Source organism: Triticum dicoccoides, chromosome 1B, assembly GCF_002162155.2.
Source record: "Triticum dicoccoides isolate Atlit2015 ecotype Zavitan chromosome 1B, WEW_v2.0, whole genome shotgun sequence".
In the NCBI taxonomy this organism is placed as follows: Eukaryota; Viridiplantae; Streptophyta; class Magnoliopsida; order Poales; family Poaceae; genus Triticum; species Triticum dicoccoides.
In genome coordinates, this window is record NC_041381.1 from 29,441,546 (window position 1) to 29,452,077 (window position 10,532).

Sequence of the window (10,532 nt, forward strand, 5' to 3'; positions counted from 1 at the left end):
CCTTTAAAAAAAACCAGCCCCTGAAATGCTGACGCGTGGATGCCTTTTGGTCCCGGTTGGTGCCACCAACCGGGACCAAAGGGCCTCCTGCCTGGGCTCGCCGCATCGGCCACGTGGAGGCTCATTTGTCCCGGTTTATGCAAGAACCGGGACTAAAGGTATAGGGCATTAGTACCGACACTTTAGTCCGGTTCAAAAACCAAGACTAATGGCCCTTACGAACCGGGACTATAGGTCCTTTTTCTACTAGTGAAAGGTTCGCCATGAACCGGTACTAATGCAAGCCGCCCGCCTAGCCGTTGGAACCGGTACTAATGGTCATATTAGTGCCGGTTCAAATACAAACCAGGACTAATAAGCTTCACATTAGGGCATTTTTCTACTAGTGCAATGAGAGCTATGGGCGGCATGCGGCGAGCTATTCTTTGTAATTTACTGAGAAATATGGCCATTTATTATTTGGCTTGTTCAGATTTTAAAGAATCACAAGTAAATATAATAGCAACTCTAGACCAGTTCTACAGGATCCGTCGATCATCCTGCTAGACGCTGATCTGGAAATAATTTAGCCAACCCACGGCGTGAGCGCAATAGCCCTCAGCCCGGTTCTGCAAGATCCGTCGATCAACCCGCTAGATGCTAACCTGAGAAATAATTTAGTTGACCAGCGGCACAGGCGCAATAGGCCCTAGGCTGAACACAATGAGATCGAGCGCTCAAGCCATCCAACGTGCTGAAACGAAGCACCCAGGCCGAACACAGCAAGGTTGATCTCTCAGGCTGTCCGCGCGTGGTGAAGCGGAGCGCCCAGGCCAGACCAGCGAGGTTGATCCCTCAAGCTTTCCGACGTGGTGAAGCAATCCTGCCTCCTGTATCAAATCATGGAGCAAATAAGAAGTATCATGATAACTAAAATAACAAAAAGCTTACGTAAAATGTATTTGCTTGATTTAAGGAAAGTCTTTTATGTGCCAATCGAATTGGTCTTAAAAAAATTAGTGCTTCTGTCATGCTTTAACTTGATCTGCATCTTGTTTTGAATACTTGCTCTAACCACCTTTTAGCTTCAATCTCCCTAAACATACGGCATACAAGGTGTGCTTCAAAGGCCAATCTTAGCCGAACTAGTGGGAACTAAAGAGGCAAACAGAGAAACAAGGCGATCCGGCTATTGGCTAAAGCAACAATCAGAAGACTAGAGCAAATAAAAAGATAGCAAAATGACTAAGGAAAAAAACACATAGGCCAGTTAATGGCCCAGACAAAAATAATGGCTATAACAGCCCCCACTCTGGGGGAACAAAATCAAACGTCTAGGAAAATCTGGATTGGGTACATTATTTAGAGCGATGAAAACAAACAAAGGAAAAACATCTTTTTCTACGCGTATATAATGCCTGACCAAACAAAACAAAAAGTAAAAAAAACTTTAAAAAGATTATAAGCATTGAAGTGACTTAGCTGGTTTATGTTTCATGCGTTGATGATGCGTCCGGGCTCATGGTGGGACGAGGTTCTAACCCCCAAGCCAATTCTAATGTGATAGAGCAAAGAGGTTGGCATGACAAATTGATGACACGACACGGTCGACGTGGTGAGGCAAAGCCCTCAGGCCGGCTGCCATGATGAAATAGGTCAGCGCGGCGAGGCGAAGCCCTCAGACGAGCGAACATGATGAACGAGGTCGGTGTGGTGACGCGGAGCTCCCACAGCAGGTTGACGGGACGAGGAGATGTCGCTGAGTGGTCGATATTGGCTCGATGAAGTGACGATGCTAGCGTTGGTCGGCTTGTCGAGGTGATGGCGCAAATTGGATGATGACGGAGATCACGTGATAGTCCGTTCCTGAAGAAGCTAAATTCAGGTCGGATTTGTTTTCAAGCGAAAAGCGGATTCACAAAATGATGCACTCTTTAAGAGTTTTACGGAGTTTGAATCGTCGGTTTCGACCTCAAATTTTGAGGGGTCACATACATGGTAATTACTATTAATCTAAACGGCTGAAACTTCCACAGGAGGTAAGAGTTGACCACTGGCCTTCTTCTCTTGAACTCGCACGGATTTTCGCCCAGATCCGGCAGCACCCTGGTAAATCAAAAATTGCGACAAGATCCCACCGTTGGATCGCAACAAAAAATTACAGCTTTGTTCTAGACTCAATTCCAAACAATCCCACTGAAGGGGTTAGCAAAACGATGCTCGAGGCAACGGGAGAGATGTAAATACTCATGTTGTTCACAATTTTCAGCACAACCACATTTTTAAATACATGTTGAAGAATTTTCTAGATGGTGCGAATTTTTTAAAAAAATACATGAATACTTTTATATTGTAAAAGCATTTCTCAAAATATCACGAACATGTTTTTGAAACACGTGACATTTTTCTAAGTGTCCTGAACAATATTTGAATGGTACGGCATATTTTTTGGAGGTTATGTGAATTATTTTTTTACGTTGTCTAACAGTTTTTTGAAAATGTCACAGATATATCTCTGAGATATGTGAACATTTTCTATGTATCATGTAATACTATTTTAGAAATATAACAATATTTTTCAAAGTTGTGCGCACATTTTTTTTACACTGCATGAACGTTTTCAAACTGTGTGCTTAACAGTTTAAGTATTTCAAAAATATAATCTGAAAAGTAAAAAAAGTAAAAAAAAAGTAAAATACAAATGAAACGAATAACGAATGAAGGTAATGTACCAGCGCTCGGCCGGCCAACTAATGCGTTTCTTCAAGTAGAGAGAGGCGGCATTTCCTATTTCGCGCTTCAGACACCCGTTCCTGTATATTTTACAAACAGTGACAGACACACCCCTCCCACGCTGGTATGGCCAACCTAGCTTTTTTCTGTTTTTTAATACAAAAAAAGATCGCCAAATAAATGCACGTAGCTTTTTTTTTCTGTTTTCTAAATTCTAATCCAAAAAAAAGATCGCCAAATGAATCGAACTGACAACCACCAGTGTCAAGGCTCAACACGCTGCAGTAACCACACAGCCAACTAACCCCATGCCTTTAACTGCATCTTTTTATCTTTCTTTTTCTTGTTTTTCTCTTTTTTTCAATGAATTGAATTCAAATTTGTAATTTTTTTCTTCAAAATGATGGTCTTCTTTCTCAAAATTGACGAATTTTTTTAAAAATGATTAACTTTTTTATTTACCAACTTTTTTAAACTTAATGAACTATTTTCAAATTTGCTGAACTTTTTTTCAAATTTGAAAAAAATATTTTTTCAAAATCCATGAAATTTTTTCGAATGAATGAATTTTTTTCAAATTCAATGAACTTTTTAATATCTTTGATTTTTTTTTTCAAATTCATGAACTTTTTTTCAAAACCCGTGAACATACAACTTTTATGTAGTTCTCATAGCAATTTATATATTTTGGACTAACCTATTATTTCAATGCCCACAGCCGGTTGTTGTTTTCTGCATGTTTTAGGTTTTATAGAAAATTGTCATCTTCGAACCTGAAAACACCCCGAATATTTTTGACAATTTATTTGGTGGATGAATATTCGAAAAAGCACCGGGGCCGGCCAGGGGCCATCCCGGGGGCGACATAGGCAGAGGGGGCCGCATGGTAAGCCCGTCTAACACCCCTTGCACTGCCTTACGCCCCCCTTCAGCCTATAAATTTCATATTTCCAAAACCCTCGGTACCAATTTTACGCGAGTTGTTTCACCACCACAAATTCCTATTCCGGGAAGATCCAATCTGGTGGACAGTTTTGGCTATGTTGAAGGAGAATACATCACCGGAGCCATCTTCATCGACTTTGCTACCAACATGTCCAGGTGTGAGTAGTTTCCTTAGGACCTTGGGCCCATAGCATTAGCTATAAGACATCCTCTTATGCCTCAATACAAAGTTCCCATGAGACGCCTCACATGACTGGCATCAATTTGATGTAGTTGGCGTTATGTTTGTTGGGATACGATGAATAGTCACTTTATGATCAGACTTCTTACTGAACTATTGAGTTTCCTATCGTTTCTTTACTGCATAATTAGTAGTCATATATGCTTTCTGATCTATGCGTTGTTCTTTGGCCAAGTTTGATGCTTAGATCCTCGGAGGAAGTGGTGTATGGTAGTAGGTTTAGTCTTGCAGTGTTCTATATCCTAGTGATAACAAGGGGATAAGACACGTATTTTTTCCCGATGCATCTTAACTATTTCTAAATACACCCTAAAGATTTTTCTAGATGGTGCAAAACTACTTTTAAAAAATACATGACTATTTTTATATTGTAAAAAATTCTCAAAATATCACGAACATAATTTTGAAATGTGTGACATTTTTTGACGTGTCCTGAACATTATTTGAATGGTACGGCATATAGTTTTGGAGGTTACGTGAATGGTTTTTATGTTGGCTAACATTTTTTAAATGTCACAGATATATCTTTGAAATATGTGAGCATTTTCTATTTATCATTATTTGAATGGCACGGCATATAGTTTTGGAGGTTACGTGAATGGTTTTTATGTTGGCTAACATTTTTTTAAATGTCACAGATATATCTTTGAAATATGTGAGCATTTTCTATTTGTCACTTAAATTATTTTAGAAATATATCACCATTTTTTATAAAGTTGTGCAACTTTTTTTTACAATGCATGGACATTTTTAAAATGTGTGATTAACGGTTTAAATATTTTAAAATTATAAACAGGAAAGCTATAAAAGAAAAATACAAACAAAAGGAATAATGAATGAAGGTAATGTACCGGTGCTGGGCCGGCCCACTAATGGGTTCCTTCACGTAGCGATGTGTGGCATTTCCTATCTGGCGCTTCAGACATCTGTTACTATGTACTCCCTCCGTCCCAAAATAAGTGACTCAACTGGTCTGGTGCGTTGGTTCTAAAAGGGCCTTAGCACGACAACTTCCCCACTGCCTACTACAACAAGGTTTGTCCGGCTCCGGCGAGGGAGGGGCGATGACAGTGGCGCGCCTTCGACTCGCTTCAGTGCTTGTAGTCGTCCCTAGGTGGTCTACGGATCTGAATGTAATATTTATTGTTTCTAGTGTTTGTTGTACTACCATAATTGAAGAGGAATAGATTGGAAGTTTTTTCCGAAAAAAAAAGTTGCGAGTCAATTATTTTGCGACGGAGGTAATATTTTACAAACGCATGCACACACATCTCCCACGCTGGGTGGGCGCGCCTAGTTTTTCTTCTTCTTCTGTTTTTCAGTTCGCCCCCTGGCAACCCGCAATCGCCTTCAGGGTTGTGCAGCGTTGCCGTCTTCCTGGTCGACGACGAGTACCATCTTCGCCGGTCGCGCCAATACCTGCCTCCCGATCTCTCCACGGGAACTCGAGTTCTTCCCCTTCTCTTTTGCAGATTGTCGTCCTTGTGCGGTGGTGCCCCAGCGATCTATGAGCCAGCAATGCATGGGCTCAACGCTCACCCATGCCGCCACCCCGATGACAGTGCTACCCCCGCAAAGATCTGGCGCTACCTGCAGCCCAAGGCTTCGGAAACCACCGCATCTGTCGTCCTTCCACACCCCACCTAGCACCAATCTTAAGAGCTGTCAAAGTCCAATTGGTTGCTTCCTGGGCCTTGGTAAGAAGAATATGGGGAGCTATGAGCTTATATTTGATGGCCCAAAGTCCAATTGGTGGCTAGCCCCTTTGTTGTGTTAGTCGTTGGATGTTTGCTCTTTATTTTTTTTTTCTTGTCAACTATGCTCGAATGAAACATGTGATGTTTATATAGTACATGATCTAAACTTCATATAGGTTGATCCTTTCGGAAGTTACTATCATTATTGCATTGTTCACAAGTAATAGTATGTAGCTGCGTAAGAGATGGGAAATACTAATATGTCATGGCAATGAATTATAAATACAGTACATATTGGTAACACTAAATTAGACACTTCTATGTTGGGGCTTCAAATTTGACTAGGGAAGAGGAGGGCTTGAAGGAGATATTGGCAGTTGTGAAGGCACTTGCAGACATAGGGAAGGAGGAGTGCTTGAAGGGATAAGAAAAGATAAATCTTAATAAGGTTTTTAATGTACCCTTATTATTCCTTATAGCCCAGTTCAGTTTTTTTCCATATGAAGCAAGGTCATAACCATTACTTGCTACCATTTGTCACTTTTCTCAATGAAGTTACATTCAAAATATTAATATGCACAAAGGAAATTGATACATTCTCAGTGAAGTTACATCCAGTGATGTTTGATTGATGGATTCTTAGGGAAGTTACATTGTTTGTCCATTAATTTAGTTATATTAATCTATATCTATATCTATACCTATACCTACTGAATACCTACTAATAAAGCAAGGTGTGTTTCGTCAATTTTTTCATCCGTTCACCGCAAAAAAGAAAAAAAATCTATCCGAGGTGGTACTAATTTTTATCTGTTTGGCTGCTAGAAAAAGAATTTTCATGCGTGGGCCGCACGCTATGGCTCAGCGAAGCCAGCCCACATATATATTTTTTCCCAAGTAGATGCAAAAATTCTATTTTCCGCACAGGGCGAAAAATTCAGATCGTCCATGACGTTGGGGCTTCTGTAGAGAAGAAACGAGGGAGGGAGATGAGCAGAGAGGGGAGGAGGGAAAACAGAGGAAGGAGGGGGAGAGCAATGGAAGAAAAGAGCAGAGAGAAGGAGCGGCGCCGCTCCGGCGAGCTGCGGCTGGGTTCCTCGGTGGTTGCCTGCTGCGTGGATATGGGTTGCGGCGCCGTCGCGGGGCGGCCGCCCAGGTGTTCGCGCACGCGGCGTCCGTGGCCATGGCGTTCCTTTGGCTGGAGTTCTCGTAGTCGTTCCAGGAGCTGGACATCCTGGCCTCCACGCTGGCCCACGCCGTCACCTTCAGGTTCCGGTTCTGACTGAACAACGCGGGGCTCCCTGCGGCGCGCGCGCTCGCCTGCCAGCTGGGGCTGCTGGGGTGCAACCTGGTGTGCCACGCGGGGGTCGTGTGAATGCACTTCGGCGGGGCAGCGGCTGGCAGGCGCAGCGGCATCGGGGCATGGGTGTTCAGTACGCTCCTGAATGCCGCCCTGCTGTGGGGATTCCTTCACTGCTACGGCACCGCGAGGTGAGAGCGCCGTGAGGTGATTCCCAACCATTGTAATATACAATCCTTTGGTGTACATATAGGTAGGCCGGCATTGGCATTCGGCATCTGCCATCCCAGTGAGATGACGAGGAGGTGACTGCTGCTATAAACCAGACAAAAGCAAAATTCAATTTTATCATAGAGATGGGCATACATACATGCATATGCGCGCGGGGGGCGACGATTGGATCGAACCCCACCTGATTAACTTCTTATACTCTGTTCTTGTGTTCATGGCAAGGGGAATTATCTTCTTCTTCTTTTTTTCTTTATTCAGTTCGGTGGTTGACACCTGAGCTGAAAACATCTCAACCAGTTTGTTGGCCTTAACAGGTTGATTTCAGTGTGTCATCTTATTGGAAAAGTATTAGCCGCAGAATTTAGCAACAGAAGACGCGCGCGTGGCCTACCGAGAGAATAACGCGCGCGGTATGGCCAAGGAAGAGAAACGCGAGTGACTGTCGTGGCTCTCGCCGGACACGAACGGCGCTTGCGCCGGGCTGGTCTGCTTATAGCTGTTGCTACTCCAGGTTTATTGATAATGCTATTTTTTTTTCATTCTATACCCCGTCTGAATTTATAGTTTAATGATCTGTAGGGAAGCACCGACATTGTGCTATATAATAATCATCTTTGATGTGTCTACCGGGACCACCGGGTTAAAGTTGTTCTTTCATTTCAAGGATATACTTTGTTTGATGTTTTAACATAAAATGTAGCTGGTACAATCGAATTTAGAAGCCAAAATGGGTGACCAAACATGGTGGTGTTGCACGTGCTTGCCTTGGCTATGGAGAGAAATTATGTAATGAAATTGGTACTTTATAATGTTCGGAGCCCATTGTTAGTGCTTATATTTGCAGTAAACAAGTTAAATAAATAGGTGTGTGCTATGAAAACGAAGGAAGAATGCTTACTCCTTTTAACTATTGTAAGTATATATTAATATTTTTTGAGGACAAGTATATATTAATATTAGGTAGAGATAGGAGAGACACTTTCTATGTGAGAATAGTTTTTCTTTCAAGAATGACGCTCGGTACTTTTGAACAGATCGTATATGAGTATATGATGGAAACTTTGTACTCCCTCCGTCCCAAAATAAGTGTCAGAATTTTGTATTAGCTTTAGTACTGTAAAGTTGTATTAAGCTTGAGACATTTATGTTGGGACGAAGGGAGTATTATTTTGCCATCTTCTTTCCTTTGTGAAACTAGCTGCAGTAGTTCGTAGTTTAAATTGATGCGAGGAAGTAATTAACACAAAACTGCATTCTTCTTACTGATTTTCCCCTTGGAACAGATTTTGTAATTCATGATCAGGTCGTTTTGACACATACTCTTAGGATTTCTATATATCTTATCTTAGCTTTGGGGTTTTTAACATAAGCATGGTATGATACTCCAGACTCGACGACAAGTGCTATCCTCATGAGGCCAGACAAGTCGTTGTGCCAATCCAGCGAGAGTGTCCAACAGCGGAAAGTCATCTGAAGAATCATGTCCCAGTGAGTAGTCCAGCTCCAGCAACAAGACCACATCTGGTTTCCACCAAGAAGCTGGACCAGCGGCATTGTACTCAGGTAAGCTCATGAATTTTTTTGCAATCCAGACATGGCGGAGTCAAATTTATACTAATAGCTAACATCAGCTTACTGTGGTTTATATGGTCCATGTAAATCTGGCAACGCACGGCTAAACTTCCAACAATTACTTGCTAACAAAAATCAAGTAAAACTAAATGAATAGTTCTTTCTCTTGCTGAAATAGGTTTGGACGCACGGTGTGGTATATATATGTCAAGTTTAGCCGTATGCAATAATGCAATGCTTATGGTTTGCTTATGGTTGATAATTCTACAAATTTAATTAGTGGGCAGGAATAACTGGTCAGGCTTTCGTAACTTCTATTTCTATTACTGCAGCATAATTTTTTTTTACATAGAGCTGACTGTTACTTCCTTTTTTCGTCAGGAGTACTATTTCCAAGCAAACAACCATCTGTAGAAAAATTTGACATAGTAAAGTAGGTTAAAAATGTTCACAGTCTTACATGTGTTTACACTTAAAAAAATGAACACACTTTTAAAAAGGTTCAAAATTCCCAAAAATGTTCCAATTTTTCTAAAAAAATATTTTCATTTTAATTTGTACAAAAACTTAAAATAATCAAAATTTCTTTTTCAAAAAAAGACATCTGTTCCAAAAAAAGTTCCTCAAAAAGATGCTTCAATTTCTGTAAAAACCTCAGCTTTCCTTAAAAGAGTCCCATTTTTTGTGAATTTTATTAAAAAAAGGAAATTTTCACATTTTCTCGAAAAGTAAAAAAAAAACTGATGGACAACTATTCCATCCAAAACTACTCTTCCATCAGACAAAGAATGCTAAGTTGCTTCTTCATGTCCAAACTTCATCCTACAAAAAGCAATAATCAGTGTAACCTTATTATTGATGTTTATTAAAATTGGATATAAAAAATAGCGCATAAAGTAGGTTGTGCACCTTTTTTCGCCCGGTGCAACGCACGGGCATTTGTACTAGTTGAACTAATGTTCATGTTTTTTATTCGGAGTTTCACATAGGACAACCAATAATAGGCTGGCCTATTTTTTTTTGTCTCTGTGTTTTACTTCCATTTTTATTCTCCTTTCCCTATCTTTTTTCCCTTCCAAGTTTATTTTTCTTTTAGAGTTTATTTTGTAAATTAAAAATTCTCAAAAACGTTCAGACTTAAGAAAATAAATTTTTGAAAACGGTAATAATCCCAAGATTTTTAAAAATATTCGGAACTTACAAAAATTTCCCATTTTTTGAAAAAAAATATTGTCTTCCAAAATTGTTCGAGATGTCCAGAAAGAAAACGACATTTCAAAAATGCTCCAAATTCAAAAAATATTCGTGTTTTAGTGAAATTTTCATAATTAAAAATAATGTGTTGTATAAAAGATACATATTTTCTAAAGACATTATGTATTTTCAGCACATGTTCCCATTTTTAAAAAATGTTCACAAAGTCAAATAATGTTAATGTATAAAAAAGATGGTGTTTTCAGAAAATGTTTGTGAATTTAAAAAGATGTTCCCTTTCATATTTGGTCGCGTTTTTTCCAGAAGTGTACATAATTTTCAAAAAATTGTTCCGGATTAAAAAAATTGTTCATGTTTTCTAGAATTTCAGAAACTTCATACCTTGAAACCCCCTCGATTGGAAGGATTTAAAGGAAAAATAGATTAAATAACTCATGGGTCTTCTCTGGCATACGATGGCGTAACAAAACTCTTAAATGCCCTCGATCAATGAATGGAAAAATTGCGGACTGATTACTTCACATGCGGCGAAATCGAGAAGCTAAATGTTCCTTTTTTTGTGTGCACATCGAATTTTGCTTGCACATATAATTCCCACTGACATTAAATGCATACTATT

At 40.1% G+C, this 10,532-nt stretch overlaps 1 long non-coding RNA gene across 1 annotated transcript; it reads left to right on the forward strand.

The window, feature by feature from the left end:
* The first annotated feature begins 7,523 nt into the window (after positions 1-7,523).
* LOC119300171 lies at positions 7,524-9,027 on the forward strand. The gene is made up of 3 exons (XR_005146390.1): positions 7,524-7,637; positions 8,515-8,689; positions 8,877-9,027. It is a non-coding gene; the product is annotated as an uncharacterized LOC119300171 (long non-coding RNA).
* The last annotated feature ends 1,505 nt before the right edge of the window (positions 9,028-10,532 follow it).